Below are 25,037 nucleotides of genomic sequence, written 5' to 3' on the forward strand. Positions count from 1 at the left end.
AAACCCATAGTGAGCAGATCAAACTAAGGTAAACGTGGAGTCTGTCTCTCTCTCTCCCTCCCTCTCTTCTTTCTCTTATGCACATGCCTTTAAACACACACACACACACACACACGCACGATCATACACATACACGTAAAGTCTCACACCACCACGCCACAACCCCCACAAATGTTGCCTATGTTCCCGCAGTCGTTCTGGCCACCGTCCTTGTCTCTCCAGAGCCAAGGACACTAGGCCCCTGCCCTCAATCCTCTGTCCTGAAGACCGCAAACACTGCAACCCTGACCCAAAGCATATGGCTACCCCAAACTGCAGCAGGAAATACAAAAGGCTTTAGTTTTCCCCTCGGGAGGCTCCATCCTTGTGGCACCCTGACACTATGGGCCCACATGTCATGGGATGAACGGCTCATAGGGACAGGACTTAGTCCAGCTCATGCCCTGGGCCCACTCCAGCCCTCTCCTCACCAACACCCCAAAATCCCAAACTTCCCAGAATCTGGCAATAGAGGAAAAGCCAACAACAACAGGAGGAAGTTGAGATGGGGAAAGGGTTTGGGGGAGTAGAAAGCAAATGAAATGTTAAAAAAAAAATTAAGCAATACTTGCATTCTCATTAGTAGGAACATGTGAGATGAAGCACGTTATGTTATTAGGCATTCTCTCGATTCAGTAAACACAAGCTGAATAAATTTATAAATATCAGCATTAAGTGAGATTTAACGGGGAGCTGTTTATCTTCTGCCTGTCAGGCAAGAGGCGATGCTCTCCGTGTAGGCTCAGCAGCGGTGCAGTCTCCACTTGCCTGCCCAGGGCTCCTCCAACAGCACAGTGAGAGTCTGGGTGACTTGAGGACTCTACACTTCTCTGAGCGCAAACTCCTTAAATGCAGCCTTAATGCGACCTCCCAAGTCTGTTGGAGGATCAAATGAGTTACTGTTTGGCAAGTGCCTGGCCTGTGGTAGGTCCACGGGGCTGGAGGAAAAATCCCTAAGGCCATGGGCACTGCCAGCCTAGTTGGAAGGAGACAGGCAGCAGGTGCAGGGCTGGCAAATTGGCCCAGCAGAGGATAAGCATTTGGGGAGCCTGGCTGTGTAGTATCCTGCTAACTGCAGCCACGAAGGGGAATTTGTGTAGGTGCCTCCATCTGGCTAACCCTCTGTCTCCTCCTGCTGCGTCCTGAACATCCCTCTGATGCCCCAGCCTATGTGACCATGGCCCAGGGAGGCCATATGCAGTGAGTACCAAGTGGTCAGAGAACAAGATCCCTGAGATCAAGGGGACTTCATGTGATGGCGGAGACCTGAACATTGGGGAGATGGGGGCCCCCACGCCTCTGCCATGCCTGAAATCTGCCCCTACCCCTTGCCTGGACCCCATGCGCAATCTGAGCCTGTTCCCCGGCTCTGTGAATAAACAGCCCAGATTCCAAAGGCCTTCCTAGGCCACACAACATCTCCTGGAGCCATCAGCAACCTGTGTGAAGCCTGGACCTTGGGCTATATCTAGGGAACCATCTTACACACACACACACACACACACACACACACAGTGTCTCTCTTTTGCTCTCTTTCGCTCTCTCCCTCATAAAATAAATTATACTACATATGACATAAAACAAACTTGCCCTCCTGGTCTATCTTGCTGTATATGATCTTCTACATAAAGACAAGGCACAGCAACAAAGAGACGTTGACTACGTGATGGACACCAATTGTCAGCCATCCAGTGAGGTTTCCTTTATTGAAAGAAGCCATAACTTCCCAGCAGAGAACTTGAGAACAGAACATACACTTGGGCTACATATGAATGAGGAGATACACCCAAAATTTCATATCATCATGCACGACAAGCCTTGAACTCTTCTTCTCTTCTCTCCTTCCTGTATGGGGCTCTCCAGACCCCAAGGACGCACCCCTAAAGTTATCCTGAGATGCTGTGTGGCCAGGCAGTATTTTCACAGCACAGAGGGTGGATATCACGCCTAAAAATGTGCAATGGGGAGTTCTAATTGTGGTTCAGTGGGTTAAGAACCCAACTAGCGTTCATGAGGATACAGGCCTCACTTGGTGGGTTAAGGATCCAGTATTGCCACAAGCTGTGGTGTAGGTCGAAAATGTAGCTCAGATCTGGGATGGCTCTGTCTGTCATGTAGGCCTCATTTGCTCCTCTGATTCTACCCCTAGCCTGGAAACTTCCGTATGCCACAGGTGTGGCCCTAAATAGACAAAAAAAAATGAGCAATGGGATGGCACCACCCCTGAAACACACACACACACACACACACACACACACTCAAGGCAGGCAGGTCAGCTCGAGGAAGGCCACCCCTACCCATCCTAGGAATGGCCATCAGAGCCCCATGCTATCATTTCTAAAGAGAAATCGAAGCAGCTAGCATGCATGGGGACCACACAGGGGCCCCTGGGGAAGTCCCCGGAAATCTCAGAATGTCTGCCTCCTCATCAATGGAGTGAAGGGTCATCTCTCAAGCCCCCACCAGCTGCAAATTTTACTTATGGCCATTATTGTGCTCTCTGGCTGCGCCGTGAATGAATTTTCTGGGGGGCTGAGTCATAGAGAATAAGCATCAGCTGCTTATTTGCAGATCCTCGATGGCAAGGGTATTGGGTTTTATGGGAGATAATCACTCGGGTAAATTCCATCACTCAACAACATTTATAGAAAGCTGGCTATGTGTGAGGCTCTACTAGAGCCTCTGGAAAAAAAAAAATGGAATTAGTTTGGAAATCCTATATCCCCAAACAAACAGCATAGGAGAGAGAGGGTAAGCCCAGGCCTCGTTGCATCTATAGTTATCTATATTCCTAATTTGTCTGCTACTTATGTTTTTGCTATCGTTGCTATGAGGGTCTCAGCCAGCAGAATTGAATATAGATCAGACCTCCACAGGACTCAATAGCCCCGGTCTAAAGCTGGGGCCGCAGTAATGGCAAGAAAGTACATCTCACTGGAAGGGTCTTACCTACTCTTGTGGGAGTCTGACCATGTTCAGAGTGCCACAGTATTTCTGGAAACCTCAGAACAATTGTACAGAGACTGATATAAATGAAGGGAAAATAAAAATTGGAAGGGTCATGGTATTATTACCAGTCATAGGGAAGCCAAGAGGAGAAACAAGTTGTTTCTTTGATCGAGGGACATGAGCGTGTGTGTGTGTGTGTGTGTGTGTGTGTGTGTGTGAAGAGAATGTGTAGTGCTTGGGATATATTACCTTTGAGGCTCTTCAGTGATTTCCAAGTGGCAATGCTTGCCCTGGGCTCGGGAGACAATCAGGCCAGGGAGATATATTTGTTATCTACTCGGAAGAGAGCATTGAAGCATGAAGGTTGGGAGTAGGCCAGGGGAGAGAGTGAGTTGAAAGAAGAGAATGTGACCGAGGCCTCAACATTAAAATGCACCTTGACCCGGAAATGGGGAGAGAAGGTCAAGGCGTGGAAGAAGGCGCATGGCATCAGTACAGAAGACGGGAGGAGCCACAGGTGGGCGTAGTACCTGGACGTCAGCTTAGCAGAGATTCAAGGCAAAGAGAAAAGGTACTGTGATAAACACTGCAGGGCAGTCCCAAGGAGAAAGATGAAGGATAAGGATAGGGAGCAAACCTATTGAATTCGACATTGACTGACCTTTGGAGGAACAAGGTATGGCGAGAAACCCAACTATAAGAAGCCAAGAGAAGGAGTTCCCACTGTAGCTCAGTGGTAATGAACCGGACTAGTATCCATGAGGACTGGTTTGATCCTTGGCCTGGCTCAGTGGGTTAAGGATCCGGCTTTGCTGCAAGCTGTGGTATAGGTCACAGATGCAGTTTGGATCCCACATTGCTGTGCCTGTGCTGCAGCCCAGCAGCTGCAGCTCCAATTCGACCCCTGGCCTGAGAACTTCCATATGCCACAGGTTTGGCTCTAAAGAAAAAAAAGACGAAGCAGCCAAGGGAGAATTTGTTTTAGGAAGCTTTTTATTAATCACTGATGGAGTTGAGCTCCTGCCATGTGTCCTGGCCATCTTAGGGTCCTTTTGCATTAACTGAATATTAGATCATTTCCTTAGGTCTTTTTGCTGTTAAACTGTTTAGCTTTTCTTATTGGTTTGGAGGACTGCTTTATACAATGTGATTACCATTTTGTTGTTGCTGTTGATTAAAGCTATTGCAAAAAAAAAAAAAAAAAAAAAGCCAAGGAACGAGTTGGCACCTAGAACTAAAGATATATGACATCCTAATCCCTGGTACCCGTGAACATGTCCTTATTTGGAAATAGGGTCTTTGTAGGTATAATCAAGTTAAAATGAGCCTTTAATCCAGTATGATTGGTGTTCTTATAAGAGAGAGGAGAATGCCACATGAAGACACAGACACACTGAGGAATGGCATCTATGTGAATAAAAGGCAGAGAATGGAGTTCTGCTGTCACAAGCCAAGGGTTGCCTGAGTGATCCAATGCTGAAAGAGGCAAAGAAGTATCCTCCCTTAGAGGTTTCTGAGAAAGCATGAACCTGCCAACCCTTTGATTTCAGACTTCTGGCCTCCAGAACCATGAGACAGTAGATTTCTGCTGTGTTCAAGCACCCAATAAGTGGAACTTTGCCATGGCAGAGCTAGAAAATGAATACAGGCAGTGAAAGTAACTGTAAAACTTTGTTCATGAAGAGATGAAATTAAACACTTTTAGTAAGAGGAATGTTTTTCATGGAAACCTCTGAGTATGTTCACAGAATAAGGAGAAAGGAGTCCATAGAGAGTGAGAAGTTGGAAACTCAAAACAAGAGAAGAATGTATATGCCTATTATAGCTCCAAAAAAAAAGGAAGAATGGTTACTGAAGCATGGAGGAGGCAGAAGGAGATTGAAATTGGCCTTTAAGGGAGGTGGGCAGGGGGACTTTTTTCTTCTGAGGCCAACTGTCCTAAAGAAAGCAGAGCCCGAGGCAAGGATTGAAGTGCTGACACTTTGCTGTTGTTTGTTTTCCTTTTTTTCCCCCTTTTACAGCCACACCTGTGGCTTATGGAAGTTCCTGGGTCAGGGGTCAAATCAGAGCTGCAGCTGCAGGCCTACCCCACAGTCACGGCAACACCATATCCGAGGCACATCTGCAACCTATGCTCCACCTTGTGGCAACACTGGATCCTTAACCCACTGATTGAGGCCAGGGATCAAACCCGCATCCTCAGGGACACCATGTCAGGTTCTGAACCAACTGAGCCACCACGAGAACTCCCTGTATGGGAGAAAGATACAAGCCCAGGACAGTGAGAGAAAGGGAAAAATGGAAAGAAGGTGAGGAAAGATGCGAATGAACCACTTGATGAAATGCAGTCCTGGGCTAGAGGAAGCTTCACAACCAACTGCAGAGACACACAGTAAGGCACTCGTGAAGCATGTTCACTCAGCACGCTGGGCTTCCCAAGAAGAGCTGCAAAGAGAAATCAAAGCTTGTGAGTATCCACTGAAAGGAGGAGAGGATTTTATCTCACCATTCCCCTTTAGTCTCTCACTTCCCACCAATCAAGATTTATCAAAAAAAAAAAAAAAAAAAGTTTTATCCACCAGTGAGCAAATGCCCCTGAACTTCTGGATAGCCTCATTCAGTCTTTATCCACCAAAACGCCAAATCTCATGATGTGATAAAGTCTGCAGGTGGATGACTCTGAATGGGATGGATATCAAACAAGAGAGGGAGAAAGGAGGAATCCAAGAAAGCACACAAAATTTGTGGCTCATAAAAGCATACTTCATTGCACTTCCCGGATACTGCGTTTTCTGCAAGTTATTGTGGCAGCCCTATGTTGAGCATCTATTGACACCATTCTTCCAAAGGCATTTGCTCACTTCATGTCCCCAGGTCACATTTCGTTAACTGCCACAGTCTTTCAAACTTCTCCATTATTATTATACCTGTTGTGGTGATCTGTAATCAGTGATCTTTGATGCTATTATTGCAAAAATGAAACACTGAAGGCTCTATGATGGCTCGTGTTTTTAAATGAAGATGGGGGAGGAGTCCCTGTCATGGCGCAGCAGAAACGAATCCAACTAGCGACCATGAGGTTGCGGGTTCAATCAGTGGGTTCAGGATCCGGCGTTGCCATGAGCTGTGGTGTAGGTTGCAGACACGGCTCGGATCTGGCGTTGCTGTGGCTCTGGCATAGGCTCTGTTGCTAATCAGCAACAGTTCTGATTAGACCCCTAGCCTGTTCCCATTAGACCCCTAGCCTTCCCTCCATAAGTCATGGGTGTGGCCGTAAAAGGACAAAGACAAAAAAAAAAAAAAAGATGGGTACATTTTTTAAGACGATGCAATTGCAGGAGTTTCCCATCATGGCACAGTGGAAACAAATAGGACTAGGAACCATGACTTTGTGGGCTCATCCCTGGCCTCACTCAGTGGGTTACGAGATCTGGCATTACCGTGAGCTGTGGTGTAGGTCGCAGACGTGGCTCAGATCCCATGTTGCTGTAGCTGTGGTGTAGGCCAGAGCTCTAGCTCAGGTTGGACCCCTAGCCTGGGAACCTCCATATGCTTTGGGTGCGGCCCTAAAAAGCCAAAAAAAAAAAAAACCAGAAACAAACACTACAATTGCACACTTAAGAGACCACAGTAGAGCATAAACATAACTTTCATAGGCACTGGGCAACCAAAATTGTGTGTGACTCACTTTATTGGAATATTAACTTAATTGTGGTGGTCTGGAACTGAATCCGCAGTATCTCAGAGATGTGCCTGTTCACCAAGGAAAAGGGGAAAATGGATGAGTGGAAATATAGAAACTTTCAAGTGGGAGAATTTGAGGAAATTGACCTTGAATGGTTATTGATGAGACACAGCTCAAGTAAACTACGGGAAAGGAAGGGGTAGGGAATGCAGTGGAGACCCCATAGCCTTAAGGAGGTAGGAGAATTAATTCAAGGATAATTAAAATAAACATCATTATAAATGTTATAGAATCCTAGAATTTCAGAGCTAGACCTCAAGAATCACTTTGTTTGGCTTACATTAAATGTGAGGCAACGAAGGCCTGGAGGCCATTAGTGACAAGTAACCATGTACATTTACAACACTTACTCAGTGGAAGAGCCCTTTCTCAGTAATGAGCACTTTGTGATTTTTTGTGGATAGTTTTGAAAGCGTGAGTTAAACCCTCTATCTGCTCTGCTACCAGAGCCCAGGAGAAATCATGCTAGAGGTTGTCATCCAGACACTTCTCCACCTAGTGGCACCTACCTGACTTACAGGCAGAGTCCCGCCAGTGGGAAGAAACAGCAGAGGGACAGTCTCAGAATCTCAGAAGGATGCCTGAAGGGCTCAGACCTCCTGCACAGACCCAGACCAGCTTCTCCTGGACTTGTCTCTCCTTTGCCTCAGTACTCAGGGACGCGCATGTTTGTTGTTCCCTTCCCTTCCCCCGGTACACACTCTGTTCCCCAACCTGTAGCATCTTTTCCTATTAAAGGAAATCAGACCTAGGGAGAAAGAAACAAACAAAACTTGTGATGTTTGGCCAGTGCTTGTCCTGGGCCCTAATTCTTTGAAGGTTCCCAAGATGGTGATTGGAAAGAAGACTTACACACGTACGCACACATGTAAGAAACACAGGCACTGAGACTCTATGTCTGATGGGCCTTCTCTTGCTTTTTCTTTGACTCTGAAAGATGAGTCTCACCAACTTCAGCCACCGCCCTCCACCCCACTGCCACCACTTTCTCTGACTTCTCCCTAGGAAAGGCCATGTGCCTTCTGCCCCTTGTCGCAGTCAGAAAGTCCAGCCAAAGCAGAATCAACAGCTACTGGACTCAGAGGAACATCCCTGGAGTCTCCAGATTAGTTTCTGGGAGGACTCCCTTTTGGAATTTGATCCCAGTTACACTGAAAATGCAAGAAGCGTTGCTGCAGCTGTGGTGTTGAGTCCATTCCTGGCCCTGGAGCTTCCGTATGCCCCAGGTGCAGCCACAAAAATTAAAATCAAATGCCAAGAAGGAATTGATGTGTTGATTCACCAAATCTCCACATCAGGGCTAGAGATAGGTTTAAAGCTCAAAGGAGTTCATTTAGAACAAAGAAAAAGAAAATGAATGAAAAAAAAAAAGAAATTCTATTTTTCAATCTAGCAGTGAAAATATTCTCTGAGCAGTCTGCTGACAAAACATTTTTAGGGCCAAGAGCAGAATTTCTCAGAGAAGACTGAAGAATGAATGCAGTCATAGTTTTTTAGCTACCACAAACTTAGCAGCTTAGAGCAACAAACATTTTTTTTTTTTTCTTTTAGGACTGCACTGGAAGCATATGGAGGTTCCCAGGCTAGGGTTTGAATCAGTATAGCTGCTGGCCTACACCACAGCCACTGCAACTTGGGACCCAAGCCGCATCTGCAACCTGCACCACAGCTCACCAAGGCCAGAGATTGAACCCACGTCCTCATGGATACTAGTCGGATTCATTACCACTGAGTCACAACAGGAGCTCCAACAAACATTTATTATCATACATGGTAACTGCAGGTCCAGAACCCAGGAGCTCCGTAGCTAGGTGCTTTCAGGCTCACGGTTTCTCAGACATTACTGTCAAATTATCAACTAGGCCTGCGTTCATCTGAAGGCTGGACTCGGGCTGGAAGATTCAAGGTACTTCCTGCACATGGTTGTTGATGGGGTAGGGTTGGGGGGAGGGGGCTCAGTCCTTGCCACACCCTCCATTTCACCCTCAGGCTTCTCTTCCTGAGTAAAACATCCTCTATATGCTTTTAATTCACCCTCAGTAGGGATGGTTTAGAGTCCCTTTATACTCCTCTGGTGCCTTCTGTTTCTGTTTCTCAGTCTCCCACTTTGAAGGTCTTTCTTAGAACTAAACTCATAACCCAGGTGTGGTGTGACTCAAAAAGAAAGTGAAGGGAATATTACCAACTTTATCTCGGATATGATTTTAATCCCAATGCCACCAAAGACTGTAAACTTTCCGTCAGCCATACTCCTCCTGCAAATTGTACCTGCTAAACAGAGCTGACCCTTTGGGGTCATGCTTTTGGCTTTGGGGGTGGCAACAAGCTAGTCAAATGGCCCAGTGTTCGGATGGGCCTTTGGACTAATATTGTCACACTCCTCCCCAGAAAAACATGTTCGTTCTAATATATCTCTAGAGTCATAATGCCTTCATTGGAGGAGATACCTATTAAGGATCATTTCAATCAAGCTGCTCTCATGTTCTTTGTCCAGGAGGCCAAAGTCTGGGGATTCAAGGGACTGGTCCAGGCTCCTTGTGCCTTCCAGATGGGCTTTCCCACCCCCACCCCCAATCTCTGGCATCAGAGGGTCTAGGGCCAGATGCTGGCCCCAACACTCATGACTAGGAGACCCTCAGAGCCTCCCTTGTCTCAGCTGTGAAACAGACAACATTCACCTTTCAGTTGTTGATGAGAGTGATCTGAGATAATGCTCCTGGAAAGTGCCCTGTGGGTGTTAGTTTTTGCCATTGCTTATGTCAGTCTCCCCACCACCCTCAGTTCAGTGAGGCACACATGGGCAAGAGAAATGGAGAAGGTGGGGGGTGGCGGCAGGCTTACCCCACTGCAGGGTGCATGGCTGGGAAAATGCTAATGAAAGACTTCTATCTTCCACGTGCTTCACCAGAGGAATGAAGTGCTAAATTTTTCGCTCTGAAACCCACCTCTAAAGGGAATCCTGAACTTAGCCAGCTCTATCCTGGGCCTAGAATGGTGTTGACTGACTGTCGGTCTGGGCTGGCTCCAGAAGGCAAAGGAATGCCTTAGTTCCAGGGGCTTCACATGATAAAGTGAGTGGGAATGTTGCCTCCTCTCCTCCTGAGCATTGCAGGAGGGGCCAATATCATGACAGCCCCCTTGAGAAGACAACAGGATTATTAGTACCCCAACCAGTGAATAAGAGGTTCTGAACCTACATTGGGGTCCATGTCTTTTTCCTCCATGTTTAACATGGAAGGCTGAGTCTAATTCTGAGCCCACTCATTCGTTCTCTATTTGCTATCTACTCTGTATCAGACACTGCATGGAAGAAATCAGAGGAAAACACTGTGCCCCACCCAGTGGGCCCATTTCCCCATCAAAGGATGTGAAAGGCACTTTGTAGAAAAGGAAGAGCTAGTTTATAGAAGTTGGGAGGTGAATCTTCGGAATCAATCTGAGAAAAGGAACCACGACTTCACAGAAACAAAGAAGCCATCTCTGCAGCTCCTCTTCCTTATCTTTAGGGATGGAGCCTGACACTTAAAAGGGGGTTGGCCCTGCTCCTGTCTCTCTGGCCTTGAGACATTCGATCATTGGTAGGAGGGGAGGGGGATATAGGACTGGTGATGGATGAGACTCCAGTGAGTGGGGCACTAAGCAGACAGATTATGGGGGGAACCTCAGATATTGATGAAGCCAGACCTCAGATACTGAGGCAGAGGCAGGGTTAGGGTCAGAAGCAAAGACCTTGATCTAGAGTCTCCCAGGTCTGTGTCTTACCTTCTCCGGAGCATGTGCACCTGGAACAGAAGGAGTCTGGTCTCCCCAAGGTGGCACTTCCTCTCCTCCTGAATAAGAAAAGCCAACTATGGGCTTAAGCCATCTATGTAACCTTGGTGAACTTGCCTGATGTGTCTAAGTATCAGAATATTTTTTTTTTCCTTTTAATGGTGACGCCCATGGCATATGGAGGTTCCCTGGGCTAGGGGGTCAAATCGGACTTAGAGCTGCCAGCCTACGCCACAGCCACTGAAATGCCAGATCCAAGCTGCATCTGCAACCTACACCACAGCTTGCAGCAACAAAAGATCCTTAACCCACTGAGCGAGGCCAGGGATTGAACTCACATCCTCATGGACACTATGTCAGGTTCGTAATACACTTAGCAACAACAGGAACTCCAGAATCTTCTTTTTTATTTATTTATTTATTTATTTATTTTAATGGCCACACCCACAGCACTTGGAAGTGCCCAGGCTAGGGATTGGATCCTAGCCACAGTTGCAAGCTATGCTGGATCCTTTAATCCACTGTACCCGGCCTTAGCAGCAACCTGAGCCACTGCAGTCAGATTCTTAAACCACTGCCCCATGGTGGGAATTCCCCAAATCTTCTTTTTAATACTCACCAGTGTGTGGCATTGACTGGCAGTCACATCTGCTGTCCTCTGAACTCCAGTGTCCTTCAGGAGAAGCCTTCCTGCAGTTTTAGTCACCATCTACCTCACATGGAAATTCTTTGTGTAACACAACTCTCCTGCTCAGCAATCAGTTTCTTTAGGATAGGAGTTCCTGTTGTAGCTCAGCAGTAACGAACCTGACTAGTGTCCATGAGGATGCCAGTTCAGACCCTGGCCTCGCTCAGTGGGTTCAGGATCTGGCATTGCTGTGATCTGTGGTGTAGGTTGCAGACACGGCTCAGTACAAGCATTGCTGCGGCTGTGGCTGTGGCCAGCAGCTGTAGCTCTGATTAGCCCCCTAGCCTGGAAACCTCCATATGCCAAGGGTGTGGCCCTGAAAAGTGGGGGGAAAAAAAAAAGATAATTGTCACCTGGCCTGAAATACCACAGGGTCTGGCAAACATAAATGATTAGAATATACCTGGCTTCCTCGTGGATTCAACACACACACATACATGACCAGCCCTGAGGCTGCAGAGACACAGAGGATCCTGCCCTGGCTTCAGGGACCAAGGCAGAATCGTCTGTAAACGCTGCTTGGAGGGAGGCTTGGGCCACGCCCACGCGGGCTTGGGAAGCTGCAGACCCTCTGCTCCCTCCAAGGGCGAGCCAGGCAGGGCGACCAAGGGGCCAGAAAGCTGGCAGGTCCCCGACCTGCCCTGCGGTGCGGGTCCCCAGGGGAGCGCGCAGGGAACCCAGGGACTGTGGGCCTTCCAGGGCACCAAGCAACGATGCACCCAGAACCTGCTGGCTCATTCTGATATTGAGGCTGCATAAAGGGAAGGATTCCATGCAAATGAAGGCCAATGTAGCAGAAGGCTGAGTACCTTTCATTAAAGGAAGGCACCTGGAGCCCCAGCCCAGGGGAAGAGGGGAGGACTGGAGCAAGTGTGGGCACTGCAGGACCGGGAGGGGAAGACACCCAAAGGGGAGACACCCTTTGCTCACAGCCCCTCCTCTCATATCCAGAGCAAAGGAGGGGGCGACCTCGCCTGGCCACCTTAGGGGCAAGGCCATGACGCCTGGAGAAGGGAGGGGCTTTTCTGTCCTTTGGAAGCAAAGTGTTCTGACTTTGTGCTGCTGGCCCAGCACCCTAGGACCCAACTCTAAGACCCCAGAATGGAAATTGTCTAGAGGAAATAATCTGCCCCAAGTGACCAGGCAAGTGAGAAATAGAGTCAGTCTTCCAGGACTGCAAGCATCAGGGCCCTTCTGCTGGCAGCTGGAAAGTCCAAGTAGCTGTAAGGCCAAGAGAGGCTTTTAGGGGAGCCTTTCATCGCCCACACTATTTCTTCATCTTCATTGTCATCTTCGCCTTCCTCTTCTTCTCCTTTTTCTTCCTCATCCTCTTCTCATCTTCTTCTCATCCTCTTCTTCATCCTCTCCCTCCTCCCTCCCCTTCCTCCCCCTTGTTCTTCTCCTCCTCCTTCTTCTTCCCTAAAATTTGCAGAGCACTTAGCCCTGAGCCATAAACTTTCCTTTCTTATTTAATCCTCACACACCATTGAAATGTAGGTGTCCTCACTATCTGCATCTCAGCCACTGAGCCCCCAAGAGGGCTAAATTACATGCACAAACCCTGCAATAAGTGGCAGAGCAGAGCCTCCAAGACTGTCCAACCCCAAAGTTCAAGGTCTCAGGCCCTTTTCTTTAGGAGTTTAGGGCAACCCAGAATGGCAGAAAGGGCATGTGCCCAATACCTTGGACAGCACCTGACGCATAGCTGGTGCTCCCCAGGGTAGGTGCTCAAAAACTGCAGTGCTTCTCCTCTCTTGCCCAGACTTCCCTTCATGTGGCCAGGGAGGGTGCCTTCCCCTGGAAGATGACTCTGGAGAGACAAAACATGGGATGTAGAAACCCCCTGCTGGGCCGGGTGATGGGAAAGGCATCTCAGGTGCCTCTAGACCAACGTCTTTCCAACAAAGGGTAATGGGGAAGGATGAGGCTGTTCACTGTCTCTCCCTTTTTCTTGGTGGAAAGGTGTGCTGAGGACTGAACCCATTATGAGTGCCCAGAACCCAAGTCGGTCCTGGTTGCCTTCAGGTTCCTTGAATCAGATTCACCTCGTGTGTGTGTGTGTGTGTGTGTGTGTGTGTGTGTGTGTGTGTGTGTGTGTGTGTGTGTGTGTGTCTTTTTAGGGCCGAACCCTCATCATATGGAAGTTCCCAGGCTAGGAGTCAAACCAGAGCTGTAGCTGCTGGCCTACACCACAGCTTATGGCAATGCCAGATCCTTGACTCACTGAACAAGGCCGGGGATTGAACCTGCATCCTCATGGATGCTAGTCGAATTCGTTTCCACTGAGCCACGACAGGAACTCCAGATTCACTTTTTTTTTTGCATTCGCTACATACCAGGCACTCAAGAATCCTGCAGTGTACTAAGCAAAGGAATATTCCTTACTCACCTGCCTGTTAAAATCAAGGTTGCTGTGGCCACCAAGCTGAATGCTACTTCATCACACCCTGTCTCCTGGCATCACCTGTAAGGAAAAAAGTAAATAACCCAAGTAGTGTTGGATCCCTTACAGTCACTAAAGGCCTGTGAAGCAAAACCTGCCAGTGAGTTTTACGAGTGTCACTAAGGTCCAAAGCCCTGCAAGGCAGCTCATTCCTAGAAGGACAGTAACAAACACATTCTTGTTATGCAGGCCAATCCAATATTTGATAGACCTCATTTCCTTTAAGATTAGCTACAATCACGTATGATAGGGATCATCATATCCATTTCACAGATGAGGAAATTAAGGCTCAGAGAGGTTAGGTAGCCTGCCCAGGAACTTTCAGCTTGAAAGTGGGAAATCTTGGCTGCACTCCCCTGACAGCTCAGAGACACTGCCCAGAAATCCACCCCTCCAAGCTGTCTCTGAGTTCAGCAATTTTCACCCTGACTTCAGAAGCCCCAAATCCTTGTCTACTGCTCATCAGTTCTGTGGAGGAAGATCTTTCTCCAGGAAAGGACTTCATGGGGATTCCAGGACACAGACACAAGAAGAGGAAAATCTTGGAATTTCTAAAAAATCAAAGTGAGTGATCAACAGTTTTCACCACCCAAAGTAAAGGCTGGAAGGCAATGATTAATGCCAAAGTGTCATCAAGGGTCAAACAGTAACAGTTTGCAAAGTGTCCACCACTGCTTGTGGGGCTCGAAGCCAAGGTGGGCTTCCTTCTCCCCAGGTCTCAGAGGACAGAAGACACCCCTCCTCCTGCAGGGCCATTGTGGCAGCACCCTCCCCAGTTTGATCCCCTGTAATTCAGGGCCCCCAAAGTTCTGGCAGTGATGGAATGGGGCATGGCTTGGCAAGGGGACCTGCATGTTTAGCACAATGACCTGATTGTGTGGCTTGTTTCAATTCAGCAGTGCTCATGTGGTCACATGTCCCCTGGACAGCAGGTGCTGTGACCTTTGCCCAGAGATTTGGAACCCTGAATGGCAGAACTGAATGCCAAAGAGGAGGAAGGTGGTCTGGCTGACTCCCACTGCCCCCTGGGATTGGGGGCAGGCCACTCCATGCATACCTCCCACTGACCCTGGCCAGGGCCTGAGCCCAGCCCCCACCCACATTCCACTCAGAGGATCATCAGCTGCCCAGAGCAAAGAAGAGAGAGGAAGGCAACCTCTCCAGGGGAAAACTTGAGGGCTATTGAGTTTCTGCTTCCACCACTAACTGCCAGGAACCCAGGAGGGGTGTGTAAGGCTGAGACTTTTGTTCAGTGTTTGTCCTTTTAACTGCTGTGCGCTCAGGTGCCCAGTGCAACGCCATCACAATAAGGCATTGTGTTTTCCTGCTGCTCGCATTTGTTCCATCAAATTCTCATGCAAACACACATGTTTGCTGAGCTCCTTCTGGGTGCCTAGCACTGTCCTAGGCACCAAGGACACAGAAAAGCAAGAACATTGGATGGAAATGCACTGCCTTCAAAACCCTTACCTGCTCCTGCAGGAAGACAAGATAAGCAAATAAGAGACAGACAGAGCGTGTCAAATGGTAGAAATAAAAACAGAGTAGGAGTTCCCATGATGGTGCAGTGGAAACACATCTGACTAGGAACCATGAGGTTGTGGGTTCGACCCCTGGCCTTGCTCAGTGGGTTAAGTATCCAGCGTGGCCATGTGCTCTGGTGTAGGTCGTAGATGTGGCTTGGATCTGGTGTTGCTGTGGCTGTGGTGTAGGCCCGTGGCTACAGCTCCGATTCGACCCCTAGCCTGGGAACATCCATATGCCGCGATGTGGCCCTTTTAAAAAAAAAAAAAAAAGAAAGAAAGAAAGAAAGGAAATAAAACAGAGCGACAAGGATAATGGGGGGGGCTGGGGGACTAGGAAAGGGTTCAGAGACAGACAGTGATGTGAACCAAGACTTGGAGGTGAGAGTGCTAGCACCATGCTAACTGTGGAAGGAACAGCAGCAGAAAGTGAGGAACAGCAGAAAGGAACAGAAGGAACCGCAGCGGAAAGATCCAGAATGAGCGCAATCTTGGAGGAAGTGACGCAAGCAAAGAGGTCACTGTGGCCAGAGAGAATAAAAGAGGAAACAATGAGGGAAATGACGGGGTGGTGTGTGCTGACTGAGTAGGAATTTAGGGGTCATTTAGGAATTTTGTCATTTTCCCTGAGCAAGGAGGCTGCTGCTCACATGTGTCCCATCAAATACTCACACAAGAACACAGGTTTACTGAGCTCCTCCTGGGTGCCAGCTACTGTCCTAGACACCAGGGACACAGAAGGCACTGAATATGAATCGGAAGGTATTGGAATCACATAAATACATACATATCACATATATATACACACACACACACACACACATATGTAATATATAGCAATATGTTATTATATATAGCAATATATATTATATAGTATATTGAGTGGTCTTTGTTCAGGACACATCTCTAGGAAATCCTCCTCTGCACTTGAACTTGAGAACCAGTATACTTTCCACTTCCCATTTAGTCCTTCTTTTTTTTTTTTTTTTTTTTTTTTTGTCTTTTTGTCTTTTTGTTGTTGTTGTTGTTGCTATTTCTTGGGCCGCTCCTGTGGCATATGGAGATTCCCAGGCTAGGGGTTGAATCGGAGCTGTAGCCACCGGCCTACGCCAGAGCCACAGCAACACGGGATCCGAGCCGCGTCTGCAACCTACACCACAGCTCACGGCAATGCCGGATCGTTAACCCACTGAGCAAGGGCAGGGACCGCACCCGCAACCTCATGGTTCCTAGTCGGATTCGTTAACCACTGCGCCACGACGGGAACTCCCCATTTAGTCCTTCTTTAAAGAGTTGGGGATGCCCAGGCCCAGATAAACTGAGTTATTTCCCCAAGGTCCCACATCCTGGTCCCAAGTCTGGTACCCTAACCTCCTGACTCTCAGCCAATCCTTAGTTTATATCCTAATAGAGGAAGATATCCCCTGTATAACTTTCCATGCCCTCCTCCATCCTGGTCCTCCTGGTGTTTCTCTGTCACTCAGCCACAAGTGTCCAGATCAGAGAGGGGTTTGGAGTCCCAAATCTTGGGCATCTTTAGGCTCTTGCCCCTGCCCCATCCCATCAGCCCATTGAGGACAGTCTGGGTCCTGGACCAACATCTCCATTCTCCCTTGTCTGATCTGTTACCAGACAGAAAGTTCCCCTTGGCCATGGGGAGTTTTTGAGGTGAGAAGAGCCAGATCTGCCTGCACTGGCGGGGGGGTGGGGGGTACCCAGGGTCCAAGCCCTTCAGAAAACATAGGAAGTTAGGACAGGGTTGGCACTTATATTCAATCTGGTCTTCACAGGGCTGCAGACTACCACCACCAGACCAAGGGTAAAATTGAGAGCCACAGAGTTCCTGCCGTGGAGTAGCAGAAATGAATCCTACTAGGAACCACGAAGTGTTGTGTTCGAACCCTGGCCTCACTCAGTGAGTTAAGGATCCAGCGTTGCCGTGAGCTGTGGTGTAAGTCACAGGCCTGGGAACTTCCATATGCCATGGGTGTGCCCCTAAAAAAAAAAGAAAAGAAAAGAAAAAGAAAGAAAGGAATTGAGAGTGCCCAGGTGACTAGACACTGTTTCCACCTCCCCATCATTGCTTCTCTGCACCCCCACTGCTCCCATCATCCCTCAAGGCATTAAGGTACCACAGCCTCCCCTCTCTGCCTCCGCCTGCAGCCTGGTCTGCTCCTAACTATTCTTTACACCACACCAGGTAGAGCTTTCTGAAACGAGAATCTGGCCAGTCCTTTCCCTCTGCTAAAGTTTCTCTAGACACTCTCCTTTGCTTTTTAGGATAAAGTCCAAATTCCTTAATGTGCCTAAGGATTTGCATGAGCCCCCCCTGCACACTTTCCCAGTCCTGTCTCTCAGACCTCATCAAACCTGCGTGTGCGCACGTGCACGCACACACACACACACACACCCTAAGGATTTGCCTAAGGATTTGCATGAGCCCCCCTGCACACTTTCCCAGTCCTGTCTCTCAGCCCTCATCAAACCTGCGTGCACACACACACACACACACACACACACACACACACACCCTATAATTACACTTTATTTCCCACTACAGTGAGTTCAGTTCCCCAACCATGCTGCCCCCACACCCCTGCTCCCCAAGTCTCTGGACCTTCACATGCATTATGTTTTTCTGCTCATGCCAGCAAATTCTACTCCCTCCCTTTCCTCTGTTTGCCTGGTGGGTTCTACCTCTTTCTTCTGACCTCTGCCTAGAAGTCCCTTGTTAACAGCCAGAATTCTATGAGGTGACTTCCAGATTCTGTGTGCCCCGTGCCTCCTGCACCCCACTCCAACCCCATCACAGCACACAGCACACCTCCCTGCAAGAACCTGGCTATTTGTTCCATGAAGACACGATTCTTGTTTTGGTCCCCACTGTGTGCCCAGGTCCTGGCAGAGTGCTCAGCACTGAGCTGATGCTCAAGAAATATTTTTAGGAGTTCCCGTCGTGGCGCAGTGCTTAACGAATCCGACTAGGAACCATGAGGTTGCGGGTTTGGTCCCTGCCCTTGCTCAGTGGGTTAACGATCCGGCGTTGCCGTGAGCTGTGGTGTAGATTGCAGACACAGCTTGGATCCCGCATTGCTGTGGCCCTGGCGTAGGCTGGTGGCTACAGCTCCGATTCAACCCCTAGCCTGGGAACCTCCATATGCCGCGGGAGCGGCCCAAAAGAAATAGCAAAAAAAAAAAAGACAAAAAAAATAAAAAATTTAAAAAAAGAAATATTTTTACAACTAAATGTATGGAAAGGAAAGGGTTGGGGGAGAGAGGAAGGATGAAAGGAAGGGAGGGAGGAAAGAAGGAAGGAAGGGGAGAAAAAGAGAAAGAGCTCTCCTGGTGAGATAATCCCGGCATTATATTCAACATTGTAATTGCTTCAAATTCATCACATTTCTTAACAGTTTACAAATCACTTTCACATCACCTGGCTGATAGGCTGTGACTATCACATGCATTTTTTTTTTTTTACACTAAGTATGAAGAACCTGAGAATCAGAGTGGGTGAGTGACTTTCCCTAGGTCACACAGCTCAGGGCAGAACTGCATCATACATCCAGGACTCTCTGGCTTGAAGTTCACAACTCCTCAGGCTCCAGAGTGGAGAGGCAAAGGACCAAGTGTGGGAGTCCAGCTCTCTCCTGAATTTTGAAGAAGAAACGATAGCACTGAACTCAGTCACCCAATTTGCCTGTGAAGGGGGCCTTAGGATCCCGGGGGGCTGAAACCTACTCTCTCTTTGTTCCCTGATTAGTTTGGGACAGTCCAGAAGGCTCTCAAGATGACGAACCTTCCCCAAGCAGCATTTGTCACTGCGTGGCAATGACCACAAAGCCTGGAGGGATTGGGAGCTTGGGCTTATCAGACACAACTTAGAATAGATTTACAAGGAGATCTTGCTGAGAAGCATTGAGAACTATGTCTAGATACTCATATTGCAACAGAACAAAGGGTGGGGAGAAAAAATGTATACATGTAAGGATAATTTGATCCCCTTGCTGTACAGTGGGAAAAAAATAAATTAAAAAAAAAAAAAAGAACATCATAGGATGGCAATGACCCTGGATCGGAAAACCAGCACCTTCTTACTCTGCCCAATGCTTATCTTCCTTCTTGAAGGAGATATTCAAGAGCAATGAAAAGAGAAGCCCAACCAGGCTTGTAGGAAGCCAGTTCATCCATGCCTATTTCAAAGGTGCCCACCTCATGCTCCTATGATCCCATTTCTCACTTTTGATTTCTCCGAGAATATATCTAAACATGCACAAAGAGTCCCCTGCAGAGTAATGCTGATCAGAAAAAAATGAGAGATAAATATCCATCAAAAGGTTAGTTGCTCAGACTAGGTCCAATCCACATTTTGGACTCTGATGGAGACATTCAAAAGGAAAAGGTAGAGCTATATGTCCTGAAATGCAAAGATGCTCCAGACACAGCTAAGTAAATAAAGGCAACTTGCAAACCTTACATCCCGTATGCTACTGCATATACTAAAGCACACACTCCTAAAAGCAGAGGTCATTATTTCTACACTTACAGACATAAGGTATGAAGAGAAAAGGTTTGGAAAAGCAAGTATGGAATAAATTAAGAGGATTACCTCAGGCTAAAGGCTGTAAGAAGGGAGACATTTGTCTTTACTGCAAAAAGTATTTATGATAGATGATGTGCTGAAGCTAAAAGTAAATAAATAAATAAAAAAGAAAAGGAGGAAAGACTCTGGCTTTTCAATGAATCGGTAAGTGGCAGCTCAGCTGGGAGGCTGAGTCCCACGTCTGTTCCTCCAGGAATGGAGTCTTATATTCTGACCTCCACCTTCTAGAACATGGGCACAGAGTCTGAGAAGAAAGCTCTCAGGCTGAAGGGTGTGGCAGCCCCTTCAGGGTGCAGAGCAGGTCTCAGGCCCCCCAGGGTGGGTACACACCCACAAATGGGGCTGGAAAGGGATGAGCACATACCTGGGAACCCTGTGCTTTGGTGTTGCAAGTTCAGCTTTTCTCCCAAGTGCCTTTTGGAATCTCTCAGTGTCTCCTGATATCCTGAGGATGGTGACAGTGACACTATCCCAAGGTCCATCTCTTCCTTTATTTTTTGGCTATACCCTTGGCATGTGAAAGTTACCAGGTCAGGGATCAAACCTATGCCACAGCAGCAACCCAAGCTACTGCAGTGACAGCACTGGATCCTTAACCCACTGCTCCGCAGGAGAACTCCTCTCTATCACCTGTATTGTGACTGGTTTTACTTCTAGTCACTGACCATTACTGAGCATTCACTGTGCTCCAAGGGCTCTGATTTAAACACGATCTAATCTGAGAGAAGTTATTAGTCTTACTGCTCAGACTCAGTTACTTTGACTCAGAGAGGTTGGGTGCTTGGCACGAGGTCACACAGCCCATGCAGGAATGTGCCAGGATTCCAGCTTTGGGCATCAGATTCCTAGCCCTGCACATCACCGTGACTCCAACCATTTCTCTGCATTATGGAAGGATGGGTACCAGGACTGAGTAAGAAATGATCCTTCTCCAGGACTCTGGGCTCTCTCCTGGAGACTGAGTAAGCCGGAGGGACATGATTCTACTTGGGAAACTGAAGTCTCAGAGCAACAGGATGAAAGTCCGTCAAGTGAGAGGGAATGTGATTGAAACAAGCAGAAATCATCAAGGCCACAGCACACGTCCTGAGGTTCAAAGGAGAGAGGTGGAGGATAAAGGAAAGGAACTGCCACCTTACATAAAGATCATGTACCTAAAAATGGGAGGAACTGGAGTTCCTGCTGTGGCTCAGCGGAAACAAATCTAACCAGGATCCATGAGGATGCAGGTTCGATCTCTGGCCTCACTCAGTGGGCTAAGGATCTGGCGTTGCCATGAGCTGTGGTGCAGGTTGCAGACACAGCTCGGATCTGGTGTTGTTGTGACAGTGGCGTGGACTGGCAGCTACAGCTCTGATTCGACCCCTAGCCTGGGAACTTCCATATGCCATGGGTGTGGCCCTAAAAGAGAAACTAAATAAATAAATAAGGGAAGAACTTTTTTTAAAAGCTCAGGAAAAGGTATTTGTTTAAGGCCGGAGGATCTCAAGTATAAGGTGACAGTAGTTGATAACCCTGGATTATATAGTTGAAATTTACTAAGAGTAGAACTTAAACATTTTTGCCAGAGTTCCTGCTGTGGTGCAGTGGATTGAGATCCGGCACCGTCTCTGTAAAGGTGCGGGTTCAATCACCAGCCCCATACAGTCGGTTGAGGATCTGTTGCCACTGCTCTGGGGTAGGTTGCAGCTGCGGCTCAGATTCAGTCCCTGGCCCACTTCCACATGCCGTGGGTGTGGCTGAAAAAAACACACAAAAAAACATTCTCACCAAAATAAACAAATACATGAGATGATTAATTAAATGATTAATTAACTAGACGTGGGAATCCTTTCACAATGTACACATATATCAAACCACGACAACATATGCCTTAAACATCTTATGATTTTGTCAATTATATTTCAATAAAGCTGGAAAAAATAGGAAAAAAGAAAGAAAACGTGTAGGTGGATGATTAACTTGTTGCTGCAGCAAATGCATTCTGTGTCTACACTTTGCCAAGTGTGTGGGAATCCAGTTAGGGAGAGAAGCAGGACTCTCCGTGACCCCAACTTAATTTTTTTTTTTTTTTCGTTCTTTCATTCACCTGGCCTGTCCCTGGGTCTAGGAAGCATAAGCCTCATTACTAGGGGTCAAGCTTCCTCCCAGCAGGCCATTAGTGGCCCTGGAAACTGATCAACAAAACACTTATTCTAGTTCTTTCTCTTTTCTTTCTTTCTTTTTTTTTTTTTTTTTTTTTTTTGGCCACACCCACCACATGCAGAATTTCCTGGGCCAGGGATTGAACCAACACCACAGCAGTGACAAGGTTGGATCCTTAACCTGCTCCAGTTTGGTCTAAACCTTTCCTGGAGCTATTGCTGCTGTCCATGCCCTCTGAACACCCCATGGGGTCAGGGAGAGCGTACTTAGTAGAGGCCTGAGATAAGCCCGAGTTCCGATCCTGTTTCTATCACCCATCAAGGCGAAGGCCCAGAGCAGCCTCTGTGCCCCTGTTGCCTCAAAACTCAGCTCCACTGGGTGCTATGGAAAACAAACAGGGTTCTACGTAAGGCGCTCAGCAGTTCCTGGCATTTAGTAACACTGGATAAATAAGAGTAAAGGTAGCTGCTATTGTTAGAAGGAAATGCCACACTCAGCGTTCCCTCAGCGTGATGCTGTGTCTGCCCCTTTACAGTCACCAAGGAGGGCCACCTCGCTGGGACACAGGAGCATGAAGGCAAAAGCGGGGGTCCAGCGCCCGGCTCCTCCAAACACCGGGTGGGCAGGAGCCATAGGGCCTGCAGTCAAGCACAAGAGGTCTAAACGGAGGAGCATGGCAAAGTGCCTGGATCACTCAGCTCAGAATCTGAGAAGCCTTCCAGGGGGCAGGCGGGGGCAAGAGGCAGATTAGCACTCACTCTTCTCTGTCCCTCAGTTTCTCCCCTCTCTCCCTACCCTGCCACCAGGGTCTCTGGTCCTTTCATTAGGGCCCTGGGTACCTAGAGGGTCAAGGTAGGCCACACTCTGTCCTGTGGTTTGTGCCAATGGCAGGAACCTCTGGCCTTAAAAGCCACAGAGAACAAAGCCAGCCCTGAGTCAGATGAAAAGCCCCCATCTGGCTTTTTTCCTTGGCGCCTCCCCAGGAATGGCTGTCAGGATGGCCGCCCCCTCCGGTGCCCTGGCGGTGGCCTGGGAGGATTCCTAGCCTGACTCCCTGCTGCTCTGGGCTCCCTGAGGGACCGGGCCACAGGGAGGGCATTCCTGCCTGGTGAGGTGCTCTTTTCTCCTGTGGCAGGAAAGTTTTCTGGCCATGGGAGTCTGACCTCACCCTGGCCACTCCCTGGGATCCAGAACCTTCCTTCCTAATGGGAGGCAAGGCGGGTTAGGTGTTGGAGAGTGAGGGAACCAGGCAGGGCTGAGCAGAATTTCCAGCACTTAAAGCAAAAGGCTGGGGTCACTAGCACTTATCTGGACGTGGAGTCAGCCCCCTGCCCATTGGGTAACCTTGGACTCACTACTCACTTTTCCTAGGGATCCGTCTTCTCGTCTGCAAAATGGGTTGCCATTTTGTAACTTTTAAAAAATGATTAAAAGGGGAGTTTCGTGGCTCAGCAGTAACAAACCCAACTAGTACACATGAGGACATGGATTCGATCCCTGGCCTCGCTCAGTGGGTTAAGGATCCAGCATTGCCATGAGCTGTGGTTGCAGATGCAGATCCTGTGTTGTTCCTGTGGCTGTGGTGTAGGCTGGCAGCTGTAGCTCCGATTCGACCCTTAATCTGGGAATTTCCATATGCTGCAGGTGTGGCCATAAAAAGAAGAAGAAGAAGAAAAAAAAAACTATTAAAAAGAAAAAAATTCTGACCCATGTGATCCCATCTCTACACTGGTCCCTTCCTCTCCTTCTGTCACCTTTCTCTCTGTTTTCCCAGTGAGGTTCTTTCTTACTCAACCCTGAAAACCCTAGGTCTACCCCCCAGGAGCGCAGGTGACTGCCCCCAAAGAGCTCGAGGGACATGTGCCCCGGGCACACCTCCCACCCCCACCAACTGGAAAAATGCCACAGGTGGCTTTTTCCAAACTGCTTTCCACTTCCTCTCACCTGCCAGGACCTGTATTTCTATTTCTGTGTTTTGAAAGCCTGGGGGTGGGGGTGGGGGAGCTGGGGTAATTAATGATTGATTCTCGGGCACAGCTGCCAGGAGGCCTCCAGGCAGGCTGTTGGCCATTTCCTGAGGTGTGGGGACAGGGTAGAAATCCGTGTGACTGTGGCACAACCAGACAGGTCTTGGTTGGAGAAGGGGGAGCGCTGGGGGCGGCGGGAGGGGGGGAGTTTCCTGAACACTTCTGCCCTCTCCAAGTGGTACAAAGTCAGGGGGCAGAAGCTCTGCCCTGGAGCTGGCCCTCCCCCTCTGCCACTGGCTCTGCTCCCCTCTTTCTGGGCCAAAGACTATTCATCACTCCCCTCATAGACACCACCCCCCTCCCCCTGCTGCTGCCCTGGTAGCCCCCGCACCCACCCTGCACCCAGGGCACCAGCACGTACTCACTGGCCCTTTCCTGCCCAGCAGCTCACCTGTCCATCACCCAACAGCTTTGGGGTGTTTGAAGAACTCACCCTGCTGCTGGGAAAGGATGAAAAGAACCGACTTCTACAGCAAAATTTTAGAGGAGTTTTAACTCTGCCCTTCTTGGAAATATCGCCCTGCCTTTGTTGTCTAATAATAATTAACTTTTGTCCAGAGCTGTAGCTTTCAAAGGGCTTTACGTCGTTTGTAATGCTATTCATCCTCACAGCAAGCCTAGGAGGTGGGACTCCCTCTCTCTTCCCCCCCACCCACATCCTACAGAAGAGGAAACTGAGGCTCAGAGAAAGGAAAGTGTCCCATTTCACACAGCCGGGTGGGAGCACTAGCCTTCCAACTCAGAGCGGAGAGCTGCTGTTTCCTTCCCAAAGGATGCACTTTAGTCCCCGGCTTGTTTACTGTGTAGGGGAAGGTGGCAGGACAAGTAGGCAAGGAGGGTTGTCCAGGGCAGGGATCTCTTCCAAGCCTGGCCTCTGGGCAGCTGGCACTGAGAAACTGCTGAGACTGACCTTCAAAGGGACCTGAGGTTCTCTCTCCTGGGATCCAGGGAATTGAGCAGGCCAAAAGCCCCCATGGACCATACTGGGGTTCAAGGACCTGAGCCAGGAGGAAGCAGGATTCTGGCTGCACAGTGAAACACCCACCCTGGAGGCAGTTGAAACACTGAGCTTATTAAAGACCCCAAACAACCTTCCTTCCTAGCTTT

General features: G+C 48.5%; 1 long non-coding RNA gene across 8 annotated transcripts; it reads right to left on the reverse strand.

Moving 5' to 3' along the window:
* Window positions 1–1,706: 1,706 nt before the first annotated feature.
* LOC146396252 (uncharacterized) lies at window positions 1,707–24,416 on the reverse strand. Of its 8 annotated transcripts, none has more exons than XR_014825773.1 (8): window positions 24,364–24,416; window positions 13,582–13,656; window positions 12,875–13,002; window positions 11,124–11,213; window positions 10,496–10,563; window positions 7,243–7,481; window positions 6,677–6,741; window positions 1,707–5,433 (listed from the first exon to the last, which is right to left on the reverse strand). It is a non-coding gene; the product is annotated as an uncharacterized LOC146396252 (long non-coding RNA). The 8 variants fall into 8 exon arrangements; XR_014825769.1 differs by having other exon boundaries at window positions 24,322–24,416; XR_014825771.1 differs by lacking the exon at window positions 12,875–13,002.
* Window positions 24,417–25,037: the final 621 nt, after the last annotated feature.

Source organism: Sus scrofa, chromosome 14, assembly GCF_054392235.1.
Source record: "Sus scrofa isolate SSC_HxYL_T2T_F1_AM1 chromosome 14, Sscrofa_HxYL_maternal_Yorkshire_Landrace_v2.0, whole genome shotgun sequence".
Taxonomy (NCBI): Eukaryota; Metazoa; Chordata; class Mammalia; order Artiodactyla; family Suidae; genus Sus; species Sus scrofa.